Below are 15157 nucleotides of genomic sequence, written 5' to 3'. Positions count from 1 at the left end.
GCATAAATGGATAGAAGTAGATCGCCTTCATCTTCTGTGTCTTGTGACGACGCTCTATATGTTTTCAAGAACTGCCAGCAGAAGTTTGAGAGCGATGAAATGTTTCTTTTGGACATAATAACAAATAAAAATAGAACTATAGCACAATTGGAGAGTATGAAAGAGAAACCTCTGTTAGGCGGGTGGGAAAAAAGTTTTTAAACGAACGTGTGCAAGAGAACGTCAACGGAGAAATACAGTACTCATTACATGGTATTCAACTTCATCGTAACACACGTCGCAATAAAGTCTAACAAATATGTCAGTGAGAAAAGAGATTTTACTGTAGTACGCTACGAAGTCCTGGATTCCATAATTAACTTTGTTAGTCAACGTTTGCTGTATGAAGACAGTATTGTTGCTTTGGAGCCTTTGCGTGTTTTGCAAGAGTATGTAACTGATGATGTCCTAAGAGAATGCCACAAAGTTGTTTGTCTTGATACAAATCTTCTGCAGTTCGCAATGCAATATAGAGAGGCATCATCGTGCAGTATGTTGAAAGGTCTGGACGCTAAAAGCTTTCTCATGAAAATCTGTGGAAATCAGTCATTTCATGCTAGTCTAGCCCGATTTGTTGCTTCGAAACCATCTTCTTCCGACTTTGAAAAACTTATAAGTGACTACAACGTATTGAAAACAGATAACAGACTGTCTTTAGCTCCCATTATTATGAAAAATTACCTTCACGTTAATATAAATATGGGTCCGTTGGAAGATTTTAGCCAAACCCCTGCTATTATGAAATGGCTGGCCAGAAAGAAAAGGCGTTTTGAAGTTGGTAGGAAGTCAAAGGAACAGCCCTGGTATGACGGTGTATTTGCCTTGGCAGAAAATAGACTGAGACAGCTTGATGATCATGGAAAAATGACAGTGAAATTCTTATGTAAGAAAAAGTTACTTTTTTTCTTCCAGAAAAAATTTTTCAATATTTTTCTTACCGGTTTTTTTTCCTGTATTTTATGATTTAATACAATACAATTAAATATGTATCCTAATGTGCCTTTAATTTTCTTTGCTCTGGATGCCAAAATATTCCTAAATAATAATAATAATAATAATAATAATAATAATAATAATAATAATAATAATAATAATAATAATAATAATAATAATAATAATAAAATAATAATAATATTTTTTTGGTCGCAGGTAAACATGATGTACTGTACAGAACACTGATTATATGTCTAAACAAATGCTGACTAAACTGTTTTTTCTGTACTATATAAAATTTTTCCTGTGTGGAGCTGTGATTTCGTTGAATTTTAGTCCCTGGCTTCAATCCTGCTTTACACTGCATAAAGCGGCAAACAATGGTTAGCCCCTCCGTTGATCATATCCTATATCCGCCATTATATATATATTCGTATTATATAGGGTGGCCCAAAAGTAGGTTACAGTCCCGTACTGATCAGCTCACTGTATTTTATATCATTTCTTATAGTTTCTTCTATTATTTCTAATAGTTTCTTTATTATTTGTTCTTAACATATTTTTACATATAACTTAAGCCCAAAACAGTCGAAGGAAATAAATCCATAAACTAGGATGTTATACTTGATCAATGCAGGGGTGTATACTTACGTTTGGGCCACCCCGTAAAAGGAATTCTTATTATATAAATAAGTTCTATTGTTTCCCAGGTGTTAGACACAGTCTTAACCATTTTCAGGTATTAATTCGTATTATTGAGGTAAAAAGCTAAATTTAACCCTAAGCTTGATAAAATTTAGCTTGTTGGAAAGAGTTGAGTTGATTTTAGTTTAGTGTCCCTTTCAGCAGCGAGCCTAAATGAGATGTGGACCTACTGATTAACATGGAATCCGAACCACATGAGCTCCCTCCGGGAATCGAACCCGGGTCTCCCACGCCAAAGAAAAGAATTTGGTGTACCGAAAACCAAACCAAACTCCTTCACGTGGTATACACCGTGACTTACTACTTGTTTCCTTTCCTTAGAGCCGAAGGAAAACTAGCTTTTTGCTGCAATCAGAAAAGCAGGTTGATTTTTTAGTGTTTTAGCGATAATTAAACGGAGAAGAAAGAAAGAGGTCTCAAAACGAATAATTTGTTGAACCTACCAATATACTGCAGTCCTGAAACAATGTTTATAATCTTTGCATCTGAGATTTACTAATAAGTAAACAAACAGAAGTGGAGAATAAATTATAAGGAACGAGTGAAGCTGTTGACCTTAACCTAGAAAGGCACTTGCACTTTGCACGACATTTCAATTGGCTCAACTCCCTTGGCCATAACAGCCACACAGCGTTAAGAGACGGAAAGTTATATCAGGAACAAAACAAAACTCCTGCTCTTAACCTTCATCTTCGGCAAGTCACGTTTACTTTGCGAATTGTTTGCTGTGTTGTCGGATATTGTCGGGAGAACGCCTTGTCAATTACAACAGCACGCCGCGCCGATTACGCATGTCTCTCTCTTTCTCTTGTTACGTTACAAGATGTCAAATGTTGAAATAGTGGAGTACACTCGACAAGTAATAGATAACTTCTCCTGAAAATATTTAAGGTAATGGATTAATACTTACTTTTATTTATTTTACTTTTTAATTGATATTTTACTTTTTCTTGAGTGGAAGTATCGTATAAATTGTAAGAAAATACTTGACTCTCTCTTTCTTCGCTTTATTTAGACTAGAAGAACATAAAGAATGAATACATAGGCAAATTGCTCGGTTTGTAAAAAGTAAATATTTTAGATTCAATTATCCCAATTATATAGTTAAAATATGGAAATGACATCGCTGTCACTATCTCATATAGGGGTGTACTGACTCGATCAGCTGAATAAAATAGAAAACGCGATGATTTCAGGTGATGGCCCGGAGAAGAAAATTCCCTCGGAGCTAAGAAAATCACGCAGGGAATATCTCCAATCGTGCTCAAAGGGGGTTCCCACCAACGGGCTTTTAGGACGACGCAGGTTTCGCCAATTTAGGATGGGTTACAATTTTTATTGAAAGTAACCCAGCTGAACTCAAAAGAGTTGCGTATATTTAGGTGTGTATCTTTTTCTTATAAAATGAATGAAGGAATGAAGAATGAAACTGTTCGAAGCCCAACAGTTATGCAGACTAGGCTAAAGGAGACGATGATAATGAGAAATGAATGGAATGGTGAAATGAAGAAAGTGGAAATAAACGGGAGATCCCGAGGAAGCCCACGCACACGGTGTTTGTCCACCACAAAATTCACTTGGCTCGAACCAAAGACCTCATGCACCAGAAGTGAACTCTCTACTACTGAGCAACTGCGGCCCCCACTTTTTTTCATCTAGAGCAAGAAAGTTACCCATTGTACAAGATGTTGCCTTCAGATGGGAACAGAGATAACTGTCCAGCATTTTTCTTTCCCTTTTTTGGACTCTTTATCCTTGGTTCATTTAATGGACGCTTTTCCCCTTAATCTGACCCTAATAACTATTTTTCTCCTTTTCACTGCTACATTCTAAAATCTTTGAGAAAGAAATCCTACAACCTCCGTTATGAACTGTCTTTGAACAACCAGTCCTTTGGCGATGAAATTTACAAGAATATAATACTGAGGCAAATACCCTCAATAATGCAAATCGCTAAATCTTCAAGTAACGTCTCGAAACCATACGAATGTCAGTACTGATGAGAGTACTTTAAGAAAAAAAACTATCAATTCACGAAACTGTCCAAAGAATCATGAGAAAGTGTCAGACTCCGATGTGGGAGTGATAATTAGATGAAACCACAAACACAATTGGACTGATGTGTTTTGATGTTCCTCCTCACAGGTGAGGAAATGGAACCCATGTTGAGCAAGATGTATGGGGGACACTAATGCTAGCAGAATGAAAAAAGGTAAGTTGGTAATATCTTGAAGGTTAGATATTTGACACTCCGTATATGTTTTCTGTAGTTAAGCAACTATAAAGTTAACAAAGAAAATTATATCGCTTTTTCACCGATCACATTCGAACATCAATATGTCACCTAAAACATACGTGGAAGATCAAAAATAGTTTCCGTCAGCAACGACGACCTTCTGCCAACGTTCTGGAAGGCCATGGATTCCGTCGCAGTAAACTTGATGGGCCGTGAAACGAAAAATTATCAAGTGCAGTTTGCACCTCTACTAGGGATATGAACTGGTGTCCTCTAAGGTGATTGTCCAAGGAATAGAACAGGTGATAATCGGACGATGCAATGTCCGGAGGACTACGGCGGATACAATAGTGTTTTCAATCCAGGACGTAGAATGGTGTCCCAGGTCATCTTAGTCACGTGGGGCTTAGCGTTGTCCTATAACAGAAGGACCCCTTTGAGATTCAGAAGTTCTGGCTCCAGAGTTCCGAGTTTTTCTTGAACACGACTCAACTGCTGACAGTACACAGTTGCATTGATGCTCTGAACAGCTGGTAGCAGTTACCGATGCACGATGCCGCGAGCAGTCCACCAAACACACAGGAGGCATATTTGCGGATCCCAAATGTTTCAGCATATCCTCTGATCTGATTGGTCGATACAGATGCGATATCACAAGACATGATCTACATATAGCACAAAGTAAACAAGAATTGTTGTCGGCTCTGGTAGCCGAGTGGTCTAGCGTAACATGCTAGTAACGAAAATGTTTTTGGCGAAGGTTCGAATCCTGCCTACGGACAGTTTTTTTTACTACTTTTAAAAATGTTTATAACACTTCTTTCGTTAAAATAAGATTAAAAATAATATTCAAAAAGTGATTTAACGATCATTGTTTTAAAATTTTCATTAAACTTCTTTCATTAAAATAAGTTTGCCCTTGTACTATATAGATCCACAGCAAATGCAGTAGTAGTAGTACGTTTGCCCTTGTACTATATAGATCCACAGCTAATGTAGTAGTAGTTGTAGTAGTAGTAGTAGGAACGGGTTAGAAGCCCCGCAGGGGTTGTTTGGATTATGTTCTCGACATCAAATTGGCAAGAATGCTGAAACGTTTGGGATCGGCAAAAATGCACACAGGAGTACCTTCTTCTGGTGCAGAGCTGCTTTCGGCTCTTTTGGAACCGGTTCATGGGACACTAACCAATGATGACGGTACCGTGGAGCATCGTACAGGACCCGCTTCTCATCACATGTCAGCACCCTGTCCAGAACTGACTCCTTCCTCAGACGAGACAGCAAAGTAACACACCTGTCTGCTCGCATTTCCTTCTGGTCCGGAGTCAAATCATGTGGGACCCATCGACCCAACTTGTAATGCTTCCGAAGTTGATAGAAGCACTGACTGAATTTTAGCCCCAGCTCCTCACATGTGTGGCCATTGTTCGCCTCAATTGCTGCCTGAAGATCTTCATTTTGTATGCACGACTCCAAAAATGCATTACCACCTGCAATTCTCCTTTCCCTGCAATAGCAGGTAACCTAAAAAGTTCGGCGGTTGGGTTGGTTGCGAATTCGAAAGGCGTTGGACCAAACCTCAATTTTGTAACAAATATATTAGTGTGCAAAAGTGCAAATAACAGAATGAAACGAATTGTTAAGAATGACAATTGTATTATCGTGACGGAATTAAATGACATCATAAGCTACAAAATGATCTTACTTAAGCAGTTCAAACCAGATGAATGGCAAGAAACACATATCAGAGGAAAACATTTCTCTCCTTCCCCCCAACAAAAAAGAATCTCATAAAAAAGAAAAAGTTACATAATATAAAGGTTTAATATAAAAGCCTTGAATTTGAAATTTTGAAAGTTGACAACAGAAAGGCAAGAACGAGTGAACCGAAGTGCATGCGAATGAATTGTGCACAGATATTGCAGACGTAAAATGAGGATACGGGTTTCGCATTTTCCTTAAAAAAAAAGCTGGGGTGGGGCACAGACCCCTTTAAACCTTTGATCACGAAATATGAAAAATGCTAGTAACACTATGTCAAATGTGTGTAAAGGACATGAAGAATTGTAACAAAACTTTACGTATAGACAATACACAAAAAACAAAGGAATACGGTTTTTTAATTTTCTGCGGAAAAACGGTTTCAGGGGGCAAAATAACCCATCCCAGACTTTTGAAAGTTAACGCCCGAAAGATAAGAAGTGAACTGAAGTGAATGAAATTTTGCACACATATTGTAGACATAAAACGTGGGTATACGGGTTTCGTATTTACCTGGGAAAGACGGTTAGGTGGGGCACGGACCCCTCCAAACATTTGATCACGAAAACATTTTAAGCGTTAAAGGTGCCTCCTGAAATACTATATAAAATACTATATATACTGTTTGTGCTTACTGTTGATCTTCCAAATTTGAAAAACCGTATGGATACACTTGTGAAACACGAAAGGTCTTATTTTACATATCCAATATCTACACACAATTTCATTCGCTTCTGTCCACTCCTTCCGCCACCAGACGCCTCGGTCCACCCAAAAGTTTTTTCTTTTCAGGAAAATACGAAACAGGTATTCCTTCATCTTACCTCTACAATATTTGTGCACAATTTCATTCACTTCGGTCCACTTGTTTTTGCCTTTTGGGCGTCAATTTTCAAAAGTTTCTATGGGGGCCTTTGCCCCTTTACCGTTTTTCCGCAGAAAATAAAACGTGTTTTTTTTTTGCATATTGTCACTACACAAAATTTTATTGCAATTCTTCATGTTCTTTAGGCACTTCTGGCATACTGTTATTAGCACTTTTGATATTTTGTGACCAAAGATTTGGAAGGGTCCGTGCACCACCTAACCGTTTTTTCCATGAAAATACGAAACCCGTATTCCCTTATTTTATGTCTACAATATCTGTGCACAATTTCATTCACTTCAGTCCGCTTGTTATTGTCTTTCGGGCGTCAAATTTCAAAATTTCGGGTGGGGATTTTGCCCCCTAAAACTGTTTTTCCGCAGAAAATAAGAAACCCGTATTCGTTTATTTTTTGCTTATTGTCCCTGCAAAAAGTTTTGTTCCAATTCTTCATGTCGTTTAGGCACTGCTGACATACTGTTATTAGCAATTTTGATATTTCGTGATCAAAGATTTGGAGGGGTCCGTGCCCCACCTAACCGTTTTTTTTCAGTAAAATACGAAACCCGTATTTCTTCATTTTACGTTTTCAATATCTGTGCTCAATTTCGTTCACTTCGATCCGCTTGTTTTTGCCTTTCGGGCGTCAACTTTCATAATTTGGGTGTGGGTTTTTGCCCCCTAAAACAGTTTTACCGCAGAAAATAAAAATACACGTATTCGTTTGTTTTATTTGTAGTATCTACCTACCAAATTTATCAAAATCGGAGTGTTACACTTGGGAAGTGTTACTTGTCAGTCATTGTAGAATTATTTTCCTTGTTTCTCCAACAATAAGAAATTGTTTGATAAGTAAAGTGTCCAAATGGATGAATCGAGTTGCGGGATGAGACGTAGTGTGACTGATAGAGGATGTGGAAACATGTAAATGTGCAAAGTTATAAGAGCTAAACGTCATAAGAAACGGAGGGGGGTCAAAATTGATGGGAGAAAGTATAACGAAATACTTTGGATAGTTTAATAATTACCTGTACCTTGGGCAGAAAGTGCTCATACATGTGCACTATACTTAATAGAATGTTAATTTAATATTAACAAAAGAAGAATGTTTTTAATATCTGTAAAAGATTATTATGGGATAGTGTTATGTAATTAGTTGCTATGAAGTTGTTTATGGATACCTAATCATCTTGTATGTGTGCATGACAATTTGAATAAAAATACATAAAAGTGTATCAACTAATAAACCATTGGATACCGTTCATCGACTTTATAATTTTGATAGAAAAGGTGAGAATAATAATATGTATAATTATTAAAGATATTTTTACATGCAAATTATTACTACCACTCGAGATTCATATATTATTGATCGAACCAGGTTGACGACTACCTTTTGGTAAGTTCGTCATAAAAATTTTGGTTTACCTCACCCGGGACCTTTTCATAAATTCATATCCCGAAGCATAGTAAGGGTGAATTTACTTTTGTAATAAGATTAATGAATTCAAATTTCACAAGACTTAGGAGTGGTAGGATAATTATAAGAAAAATGAACGGTGAAGCAATGGAGAATGAATACAATAATAGTGACAACGGTGAACATAGTGTAGCACCAGGAATGACATCAGAAGACCGAATCTTGCTAGCCTTACAGCGACAATTGATTCAGATGTCTACCGAGTTAAAGCAGACGATAGAGCAAAAGTACGAAAAATCCAACAAGCAATACGAGGAATTAAGCAGACGAATGGAACAGAAGTCAGATGAAACGCAACAATTAATCATCCAGACGATGAACGATATCACCTCGCAGTTCGAGGAAAAGTTAAAAGGAATATCTGAGGAATGCCAGGATAATCACAATCACCTGAGCCAAGAAATCAGTGATGTAAAAAAGGATTTAGAAGTAATAGAATCTTCTGTTCAACAGCAAAAGATTCAGGTCATCAATAATTCTAACAACATACGTGCAAATACGCAATTGATAGCTACTCTACAGGAAGAAATTAGGACGCTACAGGTTAAGGACAACACATACCACAATAATTTGGGTAGTGAGCGCTTGGAGTTTCCCCACTCACCAGAGATAACTTCGCCTTCACCTGTGTCTGATGAGGATATAATTTTGGAAGAAATTCATCCGAAGAGGACAGATGGGCGGAAAAGGGATAGTGCAACGACACATCACGTCATGGATAGGAATTGTCACCCAATAAGTACACGGAATGATAAAAGAAAGGTAAAGTTAAGTGTTAAGATGAGTGAAATACGGGCTATGAGTAAATTCAGTGGTAAATGTAATGAAAACGCTACTTCTTTCCTGGAAAAATTTCAGGACGAATGTAATATAATGAGTATAGATAGATCACAATATATGAAATTAATCCCTCATGTATTACTCCCACCATGTTCTTTATGGTTTAAAGCAGTACGCGATCACATCAATACATATGAGGAATTCAAAGCGGCATTGATCGCGAATTATGAAAATGACTTTTTGCTTGCAAATCGAGATGCCACCATTAGAAATCAACATTTCAATCCTCGTTTGCACAAATCTGTTGTAGAGTTTGTTGTAAATACATACAACGAATTAAAGGTCGTTAATCCCTTGCAATCGGAATCTAGAATAATAGCATCGATTCGAAATTTGCTCCCATTTAAGTTACAACAGATCTTGTTCTCTACACAGTGTATGAGTTTCAACCATTTATTAATGCTTGTCCAATGCTATGAAACCCAATACCATGCTATGAATCAACAAGCAGGAGTAGGTAAAAGTAAAAATAATTCAGATCATTTTGTACCTGTTCGGAATCTAAATATCCGAAGTGTGAATGATACGGAACACAACCTAAGCCGAGTAAATTCTAGCAATCAAAACGAGCAAAATAGGCAAAGTTACGTAGGGAATACGCCTAACCTAATTAATCGTAGCAATCCTTATGTTAGATCATATAATCAAAACAGGTTTAAAAATAGACGGAATGTATGGCGAAATTCCAGGGATACAATCAACTACGTGGATAGACGTAATTGGAGAACAAGAGATGGCACTTCGCATCAAGATCCAGGTATCGAAGTAATTCCTGTACAGAACAGTAATACGGGACATAATCATGATTGTGCTGTACAATGTACTTTACTGGAACCATACACGAGTATGAATTTAAGCTGATTACCGTTAATGAAATTAGGTTAAACCCATATCAGCTGTAGATTTTCATGAACATTTATTTTATTTTTATTCAATTTAATTTTCTTTAATTCTCATTAACCAATGATAATTTTCAAATGATTTTAATTCTCTCTTGTTAATGCGAAGAATTATAATTCGATTTGTAATTGATTAAAAGCAAAGGTTATTTATATTATATGGATTTGTGTTGAGAATTTGTTGCCAAAGATTATGTTAAGTGTAAGATTCATTCTATTAAGTTAATTATTCAACGACTATCTTGAATGAGATTCTTCTATATTTTGATGCCTTATTGATCCAATGTTTATTTTAAAATATCACCTAATATAATTATTATATAATGCGCCCTGGATAATGGTAACTCATGTTTGTTTCTTACGATTTTGACTTCGCACCCTTCAAAGATTAAATAAATGGGCGACGACATTTTAATAATAAAATATAATAATAATGTAATGAAAAATAAGTATTGATGAAGTGTAAGATTTGTTATAAATGTATCTATATCTATAATATGTAATGAAGATACATACGAGGGGCGATCAAAATGTGATGGACATATGTGATGTAAAACCCTTATTGTGAACGGACCAGTGGTTCTTGAAGATAAAAGCCAAGCTCGCTTATGACTTTTATATTCAGTCCAATTGTCGGGCGACATTTTATATAACGAAATACTTTGGATAGTTTAATAATTACCTGTACCTTGGGCAGAAAGTGCTCATACATGTGCACTATACTTAATAGAATGTTAATTTAATATTAACAAAAGAAGAATGTTTTTAATATCTGTAAAAGATTATTATGGGATAGTGTTATGTAATTAGTTGCTATGAAGTTGTTTATGGATACCTAATCATCTTGTATGTGTGCATGACAATTTGAATAAAAATACATAAAAGTGTATCAACTAATAAACCATTGGATACCGTTCATCGACTTTATAATTTTGATAGAAAAGGTGAGAATAATAATATGTATAATTATTAAAGATATTTTTACATGCAAATTATTACTACCATTCGAGATTCATATATTATTGATCGAACCAGGTTGACGACTACCTTTTGGTAAGTTCGTTATAAAAGGCTATGCTATGTTATTGAAATACATCAAATAAACTGTTGAATCGTGAAAATAGTGAAAGATAGACAATGCGAACGGTGGTAGTTTCACATATTGACAAAATGTGATCTACAATGGGTAGAGGAGATCACGAACTTCCGGCGGCACCATGAAATCCGCCATTTTGAAATCTGTGATAATTTTGGAAATGGAAAGGTAGTGATGTGATATATCAGTTAGGGCCAGCATGTTCTCAAAAGTCAATTATGAACTTTAGTGATCGTTATCTGTACGTATTTGTTAGATTTAGGATAATCTTCATAGTTATTTACGAAAATCTAGGAGATTGATACTCGTATGTTGAAAGTTTGCACTATCACGAAAACACATGTAAGTTGAACATGTCCAAAGCCAAGAAAACTAACCTCGAAATATGATATCCAAGTTGTATATTATCAAATTTCACTGTCGAATATCAAATTTCACCGTTAGTTTTCTTGGTTTGTAGATATGTGAGTTATTTCTTGTCCATAATACGACTAATAATGCTAAAAGACTCACAAATCAAATTTAGTTCGTACCTTTAGCATTTCTTACAATCAACGTACAATTGTAGTTCTCAGCCTTTCGAAAATTATGAACCCCATAGAGTCCTTCTTTCTTACAAATATTAGTATCAATAATACAACCTATTAAAAACTATCTTAACGGTAACCCACCGACAAACTGTAAACAACCCCTGTAAAATGAAATGAAGTGTTTCATTTTAACGAACACGATTATGCTCTTTAGGCTAAGAGAGACAATGATTAAGGCAAGTGAATGTTGACGGAGGATATGATGGAATGAGAATGGGAAGGAAATTGGAGTATCCCGAGAAAACCCACACATGATACGATGGTGTCCACTACAAGTTTCTTGGCTGAGGATCGAACCAGAGGGCCCACGTACCAGAAACAAGTGTTTACCACTGAGTCACCGTGTCCTCCCCCAATCCCTAAGAGACGCGGGCATCCAGTTAAAAATAACTGACATAGAAAAACGTACTTACCATTTTCGCACAAAAAAACTCCACGATTCCCACATTCTGACCGTTTGTACTTCTTGTATGTTGGTTTATCACACATTATTTAGTATATCGATACATCTGTCAGAATCACAGTGTTTCCTCCAAAGTAGGGGCAGGGCGACTTAGTGATAGAGTGCTTACTTCTGGTGCAGGATTGACCTCGTTCGATCCCAGACTATAAAAGTTTGTAGTGGATACCATCGTACCCGTGGGATTTCTCGGGATTATTCTGTTTTATCCTACATTCTCATTTCACGAATTATTTCCCAAAAATTAACTTCCATCTATTACCTATCTTTATTATTGGATCGGATTTCAGTTTAGCATCCCTTGGCTAGCAAAATTACATGAGATATGGAGCTACGGATTAACGTGAGATCCGAACTGCTTGCGCTCTCGCCGCGAATCGGAGCCGGGTCTCCTATGCGAAAGTTGCACATGCTACCCCATAGCCATGCGTGATCTCTCTCTCTTCATTAGTCTAGAAGGCATAACATTTAAACTTTATGTACTTTATATAATTTCAGTTCTTTCTCGATAGCCAATTCTATACTGAGACAAAGTAGATCAATCAAATGTGTCCAAATTCCGTTTTTTATAATTTTAATGATGTTCTTGTAACTTTGACCGTGTTCTAAAATTCCTGTTAGTTGAAATATCGTATTTAATTGTAATTAACTTGCCAAACCTTAACTCAGTCAACGTTTCATAAAATATTCCAATAATTCTTCAATTTCTTTGGGGTGACCTTTGTGCTGCCCCTATACTATATCGAGTTGTGCATTAATGGAAGCTATGGCTAAAAATAATATACATTTCCTTTCCCCTCCCCCCGACTTCGATCTGACATTTTGTTCTCGAGTTACGGCTGTTTTGGACATTTTTCCGATTGGTTTTTGGCTGGTCATAGCGCCAAAGGGAAGCATTTGTGCACCCAGGTTGTCTTATCTTGGTGTCAGGAATGAGCTCCCAAACGTTGTCAGTGTTCTTTTAAAACACCCTCTATAGTTCTATCCTGTTTCTGATTAGCTTCTGTTTGCCAATCAATTTCTAGTATTCCCAAAACAAACCAAAAGTGAACTAAATTCACTAAATCGCCTTACCCCTATGCTTTCTTCTTGTATAGTACTTATTATATACTTATATTGTAGTTGACAGATATTGCCAAAATTGATTGAAATATTTGGTTAAAATGCTATTAGAGGAATTCCCTCTTTAGTACAGAAGTTCTTTCCTTGCATCCTACCGCCGTTTTAGGCGAGATGGGATTAGGTAAGATAGGATGAAATGATCTGAAAAGGTAGGGGGACGATAGGTAGCGGCATGACATCACGCCGTCCCCCATGCCTATTATTGCCCATTGTAATTGCTTAGAAACTGGGGGGACGCCGTACACAGTTTTTGGAGGTAAGGATGGGGTCCCCCGCGTTCCCACGCACTTTTATCCCTGCTGCTAAGTATTAATTGCTGTGAGGACTAACGAAAAATATTGTGATAATAATAATAATAATAATAATAATAATAATAATAATAATAATAATAATAATAATAAATGATCTGAATGATAAAGATATTTTTTCAACTTTCTTTACAATTCCTGTAGGCTTCCGTGAATCTGGTTATATTGTTTTTATAAGGAATAAAGAGGCTTGAAACAACAATATGATTTGTATAAAAGAAAAAAAGCCTTATCGGTTTTTGTCTTACAAAGAACTAAGCAACTGCCAACTGACCTAGTGTCTGTTTTTTTTAAAAAAACACAATGTTACAAGACACAGAATCCACGAGTGCGGGCAGCTTGATTTTCCCTGAGGGCAGGTTCAGTACTAAAATTAAGACTTTCATTCTGTCAATTTATGTGTAGCTATCAGTCAATCACACAGGTTTTTTTTGCAACGCTGAATTTTACAAGAAAGGTTTTGTTCATCGAAAGCAAAGTCCATCGTACGTTGTAATCCCTTCCCCTCTTTTGTACACTGTGTGAAATTTAACTTTTGTACTGTAGTAAGTTACAGAAAAGAGAATGCTATTTTTTAAAGAGAGAATGACATTATCGAATAAGATTGACCATTATCACAATATATTCAAGATGAGTAATATTCATTTGACAGTCGTCATACTTAGTTGTCTGCACTGAAATTCCCATAATGTGCTTTCTTCTTTTCTAATATGAGCTCCAAGCTTCTTCGTGGCAAAGTGGTTAGCGTACGCGCCTTTGGCGTGAAAGACCCGGATTCGATTCCGGCGAGAGCTCATGTAGTTCGGATTTCACGATTAATCAGTAGGTCCCGCCTCATATAGCCTCGCTGCTGAAAGGGACGACAAAATCAACTCGACTCACATTGAGCATCATCCGAGGAGAATTTTGTCCCTGGAAAACCTCCCAAAATCATCAACTGTACGAAATATGTCTGCAATGTAACATCTCAATCATTTCCAATTCTATGCTTTGTGCCCTAGTTTGCTTTTCATGTTTTCAGTAAACTAGACGGACAAAAGGAAGAATAGAGGCTTCTTCCAGAAAATTGTGTTCGATGGTGGGGGGTCACACAGGCCCATATCCACGGGGAGTCTAGGGAGCCGGGTTCACCCTAAATTTTTAAATGAGAATGAAATATGAGCATTAAAGTACTCCCATTAGGATTTTTTTTGTTTTAGGATGATAGCAGATTCGACTTCTGGTGTAAGCTCAACTTTCAGTCCTGTGGCATTTGCAGATCTCGTCTCATACAGATTCGTTGGAAAACCTCTAAATATATGATATGACTAGTATGCGAACTAAAGTTTTTTTTTAGCAAAAGAGAGAAATTTTTTGCTTTAGACTCTGCCCTGTAATCCAGTTTTTCTGGAGGCGAGATAGTATAGTTGGGAACGGCCTATCAAATTCAAGCTTCAACACATTAAAAATACCTTCCTTTATAACCTTGGTGTTGTAAAAGGACGAAAAAATGTACTGATAGCTCCAGTAATACATATTATAGGGAAGAGATTTAAAAAATAGGTGGTTTTGAAATAGAGAAAGGACAGTAACTGAGCTTTATTAGTATTATTAGCATACATTCCCCACTTTGGTGAGTTGAAATGAAAATTTAAATGCACAACTCCGTATTTCATGTGTTTAGTACCCGTGAAATACGCTGTTTTCTTTTTTTAATGGCGTCGATTTAAACAACATCGGAAAGATCATTGATCATCTCGGCGACTCCAAAAATCACGGATTCGACACCAATAATGGTCATTTTCGGTCATTTATATGTAGATTTCCTCCTCTTCCATTTTGCG

General features: G+C 36.6%; 1 protein-coding gene across 2 annotated transcripts in view; it reads left to right on the top strand.

Moving 5' to 3' along the window:
* Window positions 1–15157, top strand: part of LOC145680878 (monocarboxylate transporter 7-like) — a 113320-nt gene that overhangs the window by 45323 nt on the left and 52840 nt on the right. Inside the window, exon 1 of one of the 2 annotated variants that reach the window (XM_081752022.1) lies at window positions 2382–2568. The exons of the other annotated variant lie outside the window; for it this stretch is intronic. The gene's annotated coding sequence lies outside the window, so the exon portion shown is untranslated. Of the gene's footprint in view, window positions 1–2381; window positions 2569–15157 lie in introns of those variants that run through there. 2 annotated transcript variants of the gene reach the window in all.

This window comes from Thermobia domestica, chromosome 3, assembly GCF_964235325.1.
Source record: "Thermobia domestica chromosome 3, izTheDome1.hap1.1, whole genome shotgun sequence".
Taxonomy (NCBI): Eukaryota; Metazoa; Arthropoda; class Insecta; order Zygentoma; family Lepismatidae; genus Thermobia; species Thermobia domestica.
Note: the sequence above shows the minus strand (reverse complement) of the source record. Positions and strands in the feature narration are given on the sequence as shown.